This window comes from Macrobrachium rosenbergii, chromosome 49, assembly GCF_040412425.1.
Source record: "Macrobrachium rosenbergii isolate ZJJX-2024 chromosome 49, ASM4041242v1, whole genome shotgun sequence".
Lineage (NCBI taxonomy): Eukaryota > Metazoa > Arthropoda > Malacostraca > Decapoda > Palaemonidae > Macrobrachium > Macrobrachium rosenbergii.
Window position 1 is genome coordinate 34,420,937 of NC_089789.1, and position 12,669 is coordinate 34,433,605.

The window sequence follows — 12,669 nt, forward strand, 5'->3', positions numbered from 1 at the left end:
TTATTAGCAAAAATAAATAAATTTTGGTGAAATTTTGTTGCAGATTTCTGTGAAAATCTATTTGTTATTTGTAAATAACAGCAGAAAAAGCACTGAATATCAGTCAAAATATTCCTAATATGGAAAGAAAATTTGGTGGCCTTTTAGTCTTTCATTAGTATTCTTGAGAATGCATGTTCCTCCTGACTTTTTAGAATTAATTATTTAAAACTTTTCTGAGCAGGATTTGCATTCATAATTGCGCGTATTTTATTTTTATACTTAGATTTCGCCCTAACAAATAATCTTTTTTAACTTCATCTAAATAAAGCAGTATAAGCGAACACATACTCAAGTTCAATTTATATATGGAAAAGCAGTCATTAAATTGGTAATAAAAGTTAATATCTTCTTTCTTCATTACGCACCATGATATCAGTCGGGCAGTCTACAGCTAATTCCAAGATTTCTAATCCTTCCTTTCTATCACGTATCCTTCTCTTTCTCTTTTTATATGTTGAGACATTTAGTTAAGTAGATTACAAGGTTTTCAACAGGTAAGAAATAAGTATTCTCTTCTCACGAAACTACTGAGTCCATATATCAGTTGACTTACCATCCCTAAAAGAAAAAAGCAAATTGATTGGGATAATGGAACTGTTAATCTATGCATGGGAAATTTTACAGAAGAGTACATAGGGAAAAAATGAGATCGCTCAAAGGGAGAACAGCCATGAGGAAAGGGAAGTTTATTAAGGGGAATCAACAGATGCCATCAACTTCTTCCCGGTCGTTGTATGCAACGGTGGTTTATGTGCTACTTCACGGAAGCGCAGTGTAATTACTCTTCTACTTGGCTAATGCCGCATAGTACAAATATCACCTCTCTCTCTTACACACACAGAGGAAGGGTCACTTGTTTCTCCCAACTCATAGGCCAATAGGTGGTCAGTTCAATGTCTACAAGTTTCCCGGATTGAAATTATAGGGCAAGTGGAGGAGGGAAGAAAGACTGACGGAACTTATCCTCAAAGACATCGATAGTCAAGCCTCTCCAAAGATGGAAGATTGAAGAGGCAAGGGGGAAATGAAGATAGGAAGAGGCTTCCAAAGCTGAACAGGAGCAGTTACAGAACCAAGGAATCCGTGGACATGGTATACGTAAACATGCGCGCATACAAACTCTCTCCTATAGTCATTATATTCCTAATATCCTTCTGTGATATTGTTGACCAACCACCCCATGATAATACTTAAATGATTATTTATGCAGTGTTCAATGCTTTCGTCCTTAATATCCTCCCTCGTCGAGCAGGGAATATTGGATTACGTACTTACAATAACAGTTATTTTTGTATGGCAAAAGGCAAGTGTGAAGCAATCTAGCTTTGATCTTCAGTGAAACAGCATTTAATATTCCAGGTCTTAACTAAATATTATTACACTGAATGTCGTTTTGATCTTTTGTGATGATTGATATCAGTGTGCTGGAAAATAGCTTTCATTTCATCGTAATGAAGGGAACTGAGTTCAGGAGCCATTCATTTAGAACTTATTTCAATAATATTTTCATTTGTACAAATTTACGACACATACAAAAGATCCTTAATGTAGATTTTGCTTGCCATTCCCGAGCAATTTCAGGGTTATCATAAATAAAGATATATTTTGACAAGACATGTTTTGTCTGTAATCAATCATATCTCGATACCAAAGAGAATTAGTTGCGGATGAATTAATAAATCTTGTACGACTATTGCTTGTTTTGCCTCTTGCAGTGCGTCACTTCTGATTATCATACAGGTATCTCATACTTTAGTTATTTAATGAGAATGTGAGTTACAGCATAGCGTGAATATTTCTGTCTATTTATTCGTATATTAATTCAGTGTCTTTTTATCTCTCAGAGTTGGATTCAGAGCTAAATACTTTTTGTACTAAATTCAGTTGCTGCCAATAAATTACTTTTAATGGTAAACCGAAAATTTTTACTCTCTCTCTCTCTCTCTCTCTCTCTCTCTCTCTCTCTCTCTCTCTCTCTCTCTCTCTCTCTCTCTCTCCAGGTATTAAAGGTAAAAAAATGAAAATGTAGGAATTAACGCTATAGTCTCTCCTTTGTCATTCTACCATCATCTGATGCAGTTATTCGTAAAGACCTTTATGAAACAATCACTACAGTTGTTCCACAATCTGTACATTCATTGATCCATCTCACTGACTTCCATTTAAACCATTAACCCTGTTATTTCTAACATACTAAAATTTTTTACTCTGACGAACGTGTTCTATCTCTTTCACTAATCTTCGTAGTTTTTCTTCCCTGTACCTAATAACATTCATTTCCTAATATCTAATACAAGGGAGGCTGTAGACGAATGGAGGCTTGTGAAGGGTAGATTGTATGGGAAAATTACTAACAGAATTTTACAGAGGCCTTTTCTACACTTGGCATATACGTCTACCGTTTCCCAGATATATAATTCCTTGGTAACATATTACCCAGGTTTGTCTGATGTACAGTTTTACGCCAAGTCTCTCAGTTTCCTGTGTATATGCAATCTCACAAGGGCTTCAGTTTAATCGTAAAAATCGCTCTCACTAAATAACCCAGTTCGATATATCACTCAAAATCCATCCCACCTTTCTTTAGACTTTCTTTAGGCTCATGTTGACTACATTCAGGCTTCTCATGGCACACTGCAGGTATTACTAAAGGGTGTCTGAAGCGTCCCTTAGGCCCCTAGATGCACTAGCTTGTTAGCCTTGCCATTACTACCTTCATTCTGTCTTCTTTTTTCAGTCTTGCTGTCCAACATCTTTTACTTTCTTCTTAGTGCAATCGTGGGGATACATTCCCAAGATTCTTTTATCGTATCTTAATTTTTGGATCCCTTTTCGCTTTCTTAAGCTCTGAGTGGCTGAAAGTGGCCGATTTAATCAAATCAAAGTTACGTAAAGCTGCAGGATTTAAATAGCAAAATTGTAACAGATGTTTTATAGCTTTCTTAATCGATACCGTCTTCTTTACGTTAAGTGGAATTAGGAGTAATTCTCCTTACAGACTAAATGGAAACTCACATGTAATACAATGTGTTTGGAATGTATTTCTCCATAGAACAAAAATGCAACGCCACGTTGTATCACAAAAACAGGGATTCTCCCGCAACTCTTCAATTTGCTATACTTCATTAGCGAGAGAAAATAAAAGCACGCAGCAGCTGTTTATATATGATTACGGGCCCTCGTGAAATACTTTAACACTGGCCATTATTTTAAGCTTCCCTTCGCACCTTTTTTCACACCGGGCTGCAAATGAAAGAGAGGAGGAAAGGCTAATCTACATATATTCTCATTTTGTTTCGAACATTTTAGATGAATAAATTTACTTCCGCAGAATTTTACTCCTGCGCATTTTGCATAATCATTCTGAGGGGGGACTTTTGCAAGGTTGCAAAATACTGGTTTATTTGCTTGCAATCGGGAGCAGATGAAAAGAGGCATGATTATGCAATGTATTGCAATAAATTATGACAACAATACATTTTTATTGAGTCCTGTTTCGACACTGGATACTTTTAGGCTATCTGATCAAGTTTTAGTGTGATTATTCGTTTATTTATTTAGTTTTTCTTTTTTTATTTATTTGTTTATGTACATTTGCCATGCTCTTCGTACTGCCAGTAGTGTTATGTCACCATAAACATTTTTTTTTACTATATTTTTACTGATATTGTACAGATCTACGCCAAGATTTCACTCGTAATAAATACGACTTGAATTTTTTTTATTATTAATGATAATATAATGTCAGTTCATTCATATTCATTATTATTGCAGGTAGATCGCAGTAATGACTTCTCAAAAATCGCAAAGAACATGAGTTCCAAAAAGCACTCCCTGAAAATGCGAGCAATATGTCAAAACAATTCTTAATTATATATATATATATATATATATATATATATATATATATATATATATATATATATATATATATACTATATATATACATATATATATATATATATATATATATATATATATATATATATATATATATATATGTGTGTGTGTGTGTGTGTGTGTGTGTGTTTTTTCGTGCATGTATGTGCATTTATGTATTTTTAACTATATTGCGAAACTTTCCATTTAAGTGTCGTATCACATTCACTCCTTCTATTCGCAAAACAAATGCCATTAGCACCTAGAAGCTTCCCTGTTGATCTTTTATATAAAGAAAACAATATGAAACAAACATCCCTTCCGGCAGACTCCGAAGACCACATAATATTCTCCGGAAATTTCGTCTTGCCAGCCCATTTCCAGCGAATCCAGAAGCCGCCAGACTCTTCCATTACAATGCGCGAAGGATGCGGATCCTGGCGTGTCTCCGTAATCCCCCGTCTTGCTGACTCGTTGAAACGTAAGTAATGCAATTTGAACAAACTTTGCTCTCTCACTAGACTCGTAACGAACGGCTAGATTTTCACACAAAACATCGAGGAAATGAGGGTCTGAATTCGAGGCAGACGGAGATAGAGAAAGGACGAGGAATCCAAGTTGTGGGAAGAGAGAGAGAAAGAGAGAGAGAGAGAGAGAGAGAGAGAGAGAGAGAGAGAGTATATAATATATGTTCTTCTCGTAAATTTTTTGAGATTCTTCTGTCTTAGATACGAGTATTTTTCTCTGGAAAGAAATTGCCCTTTAATAGATTATCCCACGAAACAATGAGGAATGACGTAATCAGTAGGATGGATTTATAGATAGATAGATAGATAGATAGATAGATAGAAAAGTAAAGAGAGAAAGAGTTGGAGAAGGGAAGCAGGCTGCAATGGACGTAAAAAAAAAAAAATTACTGTGAGCCAAACGTAATACTTCCTTCTCTGGCGTTTTTATAGCAAACATCGAAAACACCTTCCTTGGTTTCTTATTTCCTTTTAATATTTTCAACCTTTTTGGGATTCATCGTCATGTTTTGTCAATGTTATCGTCAACCCATCAGCAATAACAGAACGACAGTTATTATTCTGAATCATATTTCAAGGTCGTCCTCTTCCTTGATGTTTGAACTAATGCCATTTTCATTGTCATCTGACTAGCTATCACTCTGTCTCTTGGTCTCTGCTAATCGTCTCTCTTCACTCAGAGATGAAGGAATCAAGTACATTCTCCTTATGTCTTAGGCTTCACCTGCCAGGTAACATCAGGGAAACGAAGTCCCATTCGAGGAAGCCGGTGGCAGTCGTTATTATGTAGTTTATTGATTGCAGAGTTTGGTCAGCCGCCATACACTTTATTGCAGTAAGACTGTGAAATAAAAAATTCACCTAGGGACATTTGATCCCCGTGGGGCTAGTACTAAACACGGAGAAACACATTTGATCTCCCGAGGGGCTAGTACTAAACACGGCGGAACAGTGTAGATGAATCACTGTTTCGCCGTGTTTAGTACTAGCCCCTCGGGGATCAAATGTCCTTAAGCGAATTGGTGATTTCGCGAATTCCCTGAAAATTTCAGAGATTTCGTGAAATCCCTGGTTTCACAGCCTTACCGTAACATATATAACACGTCACATGTAATTGGATTTGTCCGTATGCGTTAATCCTGTTTTATGGAAGTTTGTGTACCATACATGTAATATTCAGGCGGGGTGAACGAGGCTATTCATATTTCAACGTTAGTGCTTTGAATGATGGATATCCTTGGCAGCGAAGGTCGTGCAAATTGAATGAAGTTACCCAGTGACTATTAAAAGTAAAAAGAGAGAGAGAGAGTTAAGGAAAGGTTTCGTCTGTGTATTGTGGGTTAATGGTTTACCTTGCCTAAGCCAACTACAAAATCTTAGAAAATAAAATGAAATTGGTTAAAGGATACCAAATAATTTTATGTAATATGAAATACAGAAAAAGGCATATATGATAATAGCAGAGAGCTTAACTCAGTTCATTTATTATGGAAATTTTCTGGATACTGAAGGTAGAAAAGCCTTTCCGGATACAACATGCAGGTCATCATATCAGTTCTCGACGTTGTGTATCGTCTTCTATCTGTTTATTTTTATTTTTATTTATTTATTTATTTTTGGTCATGTTAACATTTTTCTTGGAGGGTGGGTAATCAATACTGGCTGCTAAAATTTAAATATTGCTCTTTGTAAGAAATTTACGTCTAATGAAGTTTTCATAAGGTGGCATGCATAGTTTTCATTAAGTGATTATTTCTGTTATTTGAAAAAGAATAGTTGTAGTATCGTGAGCCCGCTATAATCTAAATGGCTGTTTCAATTTTGGCCCAAGCTGAAGCTGACACAGGTCCATAATTTTTCAGGAATCTGTCCAATTCAGTTTCTCACTTCACCGCCTCGGTATTATAACACGTCCATTTTGTTTTTTTGAGAGATTATGTTCAGCTGCTACAGCATGAAGAATTTTGCTGTGGAGAGAGAGAGAGAGAGAGAGAGAGAGAGAGAGAGAGAGAGAGAGAGAAAAGTCAATGTCTCGATAGTATATTCCATCTTTTTACTGAAAACTTTCCTTTTGTTCTGACCACTTCCAGAGCTCTGGAAACTATATGTGATGACCAGTGTCAGAGAAGTCTGTGAGATGTCTCATGAAAGAAAATAGTACCTAAATGCTTTTTATTTTAAGGAAATATAACTAACCTTTTCTTCACAATTGACCATTCTAGTTTGTGGAACCTTTGCCATAAAGTTCGTCAATTCTTGCTTATTCCAGAATAACAGGAAGAATAGTAAAGACGGGTCCAGAAACCAAATGAAAAGAAAGAGTATAAAATAGAAATCAGTTCTTACGTAAACAAGAAGGCGTTTCAATCCACCACTCGAATGTATTTATCTGCGCTTTAAATGCAGTGTAAAATTGTCTGGAGTGCTCATTTACTATGCAGATAAAAAGCCGTTTAACTTTTAGTAACAGAATTATATATTTTCTCATTTGTAAAATGATTTCGCCGGGAAAAATAATAATAATTTTGTGATTACGGTAGATTCTAATTTAGAGCCGGTCACAATAGATCTGTTAATATGCAGTTTTACAGTGACAACCCCTAACGGCAAATTAGAGTTTTTGCTGTAGTCCTTTTTCGGCGTCGGAATAATTCATTTTCGAAAATGATCCCGGCCGAATATACAATGGGTTTGGATAATGAATCAGACATTTTAATTTTGAATACAGACCCATCAAAGTGATTTCTGTTTCGGCCGCTTTGTGATGTGGGAGGGGATTCGTGCATCCTCTTTGTGTCCGGGAGAAGGAGGGTCCTTTCTCCCCCTCCCCCCGTTTGTGTTGGATGTGGGGCAGGTCGTGTGCTGGAGTTGGGGGAGGGGGAGTTGGATGGTAAGGGGGGAGGAGGAGAAATAATTCAGGCATTTTACTGCTGGAATAAAAGGACGCCAATAACCTCTAATCCACTCGGTTATGTTATTGAATTCGCAGCCAAAAGTGTTAATTAAAATATGCAACTCGGACGTGCTTCGTATTGGGAAATTGATATAAAAATAAACTTATAAATAAATTAATTAATGAATTAATGTATATATATTATATATATATATATATATATATATATATATATATATATATATGTATATATATATATATATATATATATATATATATATATATATATGTATTATTTATATATATATATAATATATATATATAATATATATATATATAATATATATATATATATATATATATATATATATATATATATATATATATATATATATATATATATATATATATATATATATATATAAAAGTCTACAGCCTCCACTATAGACGAGTGACCTATAACAACCGGTGTTGTCGTGATGATTACATATATATATATATATATATATATATATATATATATATATATATATATATATATATATATATATATATATATATATATATATATAAGTAAAGTCTACAGCGTCTACTAGGCTCAGACGAGTGACCTGAGACTAACAACCGGTGTTGTCGTGATGATTACAGGAAATAGTCAAGCATTTAGTGGAGAATTTATTATACCAGAATTGCGACAGCCAAGAAAAACCATCAAGATGAAAATCTGAGGATAGCTGCAATTTGGTTAGGTTAGGTTAGGTTAGGGTAGGATGTTAGGTTAGGTTAGGTTTATTGCTCCAGGACAATGCCCCTGCTCACCAGTTCTACATCATGTAACTTTTTCACCTGACCTGCCACCAACTGATTTTATTTTTTAATCTAAAATTCCACCAGAATGGACTGCATTTCAGAGGCAATAGTGCAGCGGTTCTTAAACTTTTTTGCCTTGCACCCCCCTCTGCATTATGTATAGATCCCACGCCCCCCTACCCCTGAAATTTTTGCTAACTATAATCTATAAACAATATGTTGTCTATTTGTATGCTATTATACTTATCATAACAATAAAAGGCAATTCATAAACAAGATTTGAAATTAAAATTGACTTATATTTTGAATTTTTGGCATGTTTTGAGATAATAATTAGAAAATATATGGAAGCAGTGATAACGTTTTTGGCAATTTTGTAATTAACATCACAAATTAAAAAAATAATAGGCACCATCTGGCAACTCTGCTTGCGCCCCCCTTGGAAGCTTCTGGTGCCCCCCTAGGGGGGCGCGCCCCCCAGTTTAAGAATCACTGCAATAGTGTATTTATTCATGCTGTGGAAAACATTTATTCTTGGACCGTCGACGGATGGTCTTTTGTTCGTCAATTTTTCATACGTAGTTTTTTAACAGAGAACTTTCACATTCACAATTGATCCCTGATCCTCTTCCCACTGAGAGCAACTAGATTCGCTGAACAGCAGCACTAATGTGTCGAACTACTTAGTTTCATAGTCTTGTATTTGGACTGTGGAACAGCCTCCCTGAGGAAATTGTGCAATTGGAACTTCAAAAGTTCAAGGACAGATGCAACGCATTATTGCACTAAAACAATTCTCCTTATATTTTAATAATTTACTTATATCTATTTATATATTAATTTTTTTTTTATTTTTTACTATAATAACTGATCTCTTCTTTCTGCATTTCCCGTCATCTTCTGTTACTGCCTTAAAATGAACACCATATTCGTTGGCATTTTGAATTTCAAGTCTATGGCTCCAGCGAGGTTGTTCCTTATGAATAGGGTTTATGTTTTGAATAATAATAATAATAATAATAATAATAATAATAATAATATAATAATAATCAAATAATAATAATAATAATAATAATAATAATAATAATTTCGAAATTCAGAAAGCACCTTAATTCTGGGTCTGGATAGTAACATTTGAACATCACTGGGCCAGAGTGCACTGAAACTAGGGGTTACTGCTGAGAAATAATTCAAGTAATGCCTTCTTCCTGTGACTTCGTTAGATGAAGGTCAAAACTTTTTAAAAGCGTAACGTGCAGCATAGCCTTTTTGCGCGCGCGCATGTGTATGTGTGAGCACTAAAAAAAAAAAAAATTGGAATTCAAAGTTACATTCTCCCTCCCGATAAATCTACATCAATCCTGTCTATTTTTTCAGATTACCACTCGATCAAATTACGAAGAGAAAGCGCAAACGCTCTTATTTAGAAACGAGAAAGTTTGGGGCCAAAAAAAAAAAAACGGTTGTGATATTTCAGTTCCCGTAACGTTTAATCAGAAATTTTTGAACTGAGTGATTTTAATCATGGAAATCCCTTTTGAAACTACCTCGTTCTGGGATTTGTCCCCGTAATCATATTACCCTTTTGGGGATGCGTCAGGCAATTGCCAAGGATTAATAAGACTTACTGCGATAAACAGAGAGCAATAGTCGGCCTTTGAAATGGGCAGCACTCGCCATAATAATGTAGTTTTTCTCTGGAATGGCGTTCTCAGCCATACTGCCTTGGCAAAACAGCTAATAACTAGAATTTGTGATGAAAGCATAAAATACAGATGCCTTCGAAATACAGCTAATACATTCTCTGAACTAACACAGACTTTTATAGTAGATAACCACGAATCTGACCAATAAAAATCACGAGGAAAAGATTCATCAGATATAACGACCTCCCCAACTCTTTTCGGCTAAATCCCCATCTGTATGTGTGATTTTGGGACCTTTGAACGCTAAATTCCATGTACATTCGGACAGATTACGCTCGACACCATCTCAATTAGGCGCCAGATACGTAACCCACAACATCAAAGTTAGTTAATCCTCAAAGTCAGTTTGCGATCCAAACAGTAAAGTAACTAATATCACACCAAACGATGTCACAAGTTGCAGGAGGGAAAATATGTTGTTTTGAAAGTGTTGGATTATTTTGTGTCGAATGAAAAGGGTCTGATTTTAAGTGCTACTACTACTACTGCTACTACTACTACTACTACTACTACTACTACTACTATTATTATTATTATTATTATTATTATTATTATTGAATGTCAAGAGTACTACTACTAGAGCTTTGATTATTATTATTATTATTATTATTATTATTATTATTATTATTATTATTATTATTATTGAATATCAAGAAGTGCACTTTTGAGAGTTGTGAGCTCAGAGCTCAAAATGAAAAGGGTCTGATTTAAAGTACTGTTATTATTATTATTATTATTATTATTATTATTATTATTATTATTATTATTATTATTATTACTGAATGTCAAGAAATGCAGTTTTGAGAGTTGTGAGCTCAGAGCTCAAAATGTTGCATTAATTTGTGTCGAATGAAAAGGGTCTGATTTAAAGTACTATTATTATTATTATTATTATTATTATTATTATTATTATTATTATTATTATTATTATTATTATTGAATATCAAGAAACGCAGTTTTGAGAGTTGCACCATATTGAACTCAAAATGTTGCATGTAAAAATATTTTTGAGGGTTAGTAGGCTCAAAATGACTGAAAATCGTCTGATTTTAATTATTATTATTATTATTATTATTATTATTATTATTATTATTATTATTAAAATTATTATTATTATTATTATTATTATGTAAAATTATTATATTTTGAAGGTTAGTAGGCTCAAAATGTTGCATTATTTTTTGTACAATGAAAAATATCTGATTTCAATTATTATTATTATTATTATTATTATTATTATTATTATTATTATTATTATTATTATTATTAAAAATTCAGTTTTTAGGGATAGTGGGCTCAAAATGTTACATTATCTTGTGTAGAAAGAAAGGGGTCTGATTCCAAGGGCTAATAATAATAATGATAATAATAATAATAAAATAAAATTAATATTATTATTATTATTATTGTTTTCTTATTATTATTATTATTATTATTATTATTATTATTATTTTCTGTGTATGTCAATCTCAATCACCCTGTTCGACTGGGTGGTATTTATAGTGTGGAGTTTTGTGCTCCATCCTGCCTCCTTAGGAGTCAATCACTTTTCTCACCAATTATTATTATTATTATTATTATTATTATTATTATTATTATTATTATATTGCAAAAATTACAAAAAAATACCTGTATGACCTAGCCCCAAAGTGCCAATAACGTGTCGAACAAGCTTTTATAGAAATGTTATTGATGTGAATAAAAAGGGAAAAATTAGGATACTGAAATACTTCCTACCTCGAAGAAGAATTTCGAGCATGGAATACTAACACTTCAGTTAAAGCTGTATTATGTAGGGTAGCAAGGCTAACTGTACTTAGACGGAAATGCTACTGGGAAATCAACCTATTTGCTATTTTAATAATCGTTTATTATTCTCACAATTCAGAATAGTGCGGATAATGAAGTATTTGTAAGCATTTTATTCCTGATAAAGCATTGCGATGATAATGGTAATTCGGTTGTAGGTGAACATCATAATGGTAATAGACAATGTGGTAAATGAAGGCTTATAGAATTAACTTCAAACGATAAACCTATATTTTGGGCTTGGTATGGCATTATATATAATGAAGTTCTGATTAGATAATGTAAAATTTCTATAAGGTCAACGTAATATTATAAGCAAAACATTCAACAACAACTGTATAATAAATAAAAAAACCAGGGGCGAAAATCTGTTGATTTGCATAAAAAAACATCAGAACATCTCTTGGATGTTATTTGTCATACTAAAGCTTTAGCCTCTCAAAGTTCGATTGCAGAAAATGCACCATAAAAAAAATAGGATTTTGTACAATAAGATTCTTTTGAAAATGTTGGGTATATATGTAAATATATTTTAATTAGATATTGCCAAGACATTCGCACCGCGAGAGTAATGTGTATTCAATAAATTACAACGAAAAAAAAGTGATAATCATTACATAGTCTCGAAGCGATTCACTTTGAAAAAAAAAGAATACCAAAATCTCTCAGATGTGTTATTTATCGCCGATGAAGAAGCACTTAACCTTTCAAAGTTCGTATCTTTGATAAATCTAAGAATAAAAAAGTTAAATAAAAACAAGTCAGGATAAGAAAAAATTTTACATCGGAGCAATCTAGCCATCTCTTATCAAGGAATACATTCGACCTCTTCATACCTATCCATTACCTGGATGAAGTCTCCACCCTCAGCACAGGCCAGGCCTACCCCGCCCCCTCCCTCTCTCTCTCCCTCACTCCCTCCCTCCTCCCTCCATCACCTCCCCCCTCCACCAGCCCATCATCTTCGATCGGATCAGAGACAAGGAACATATTCAGATCACCC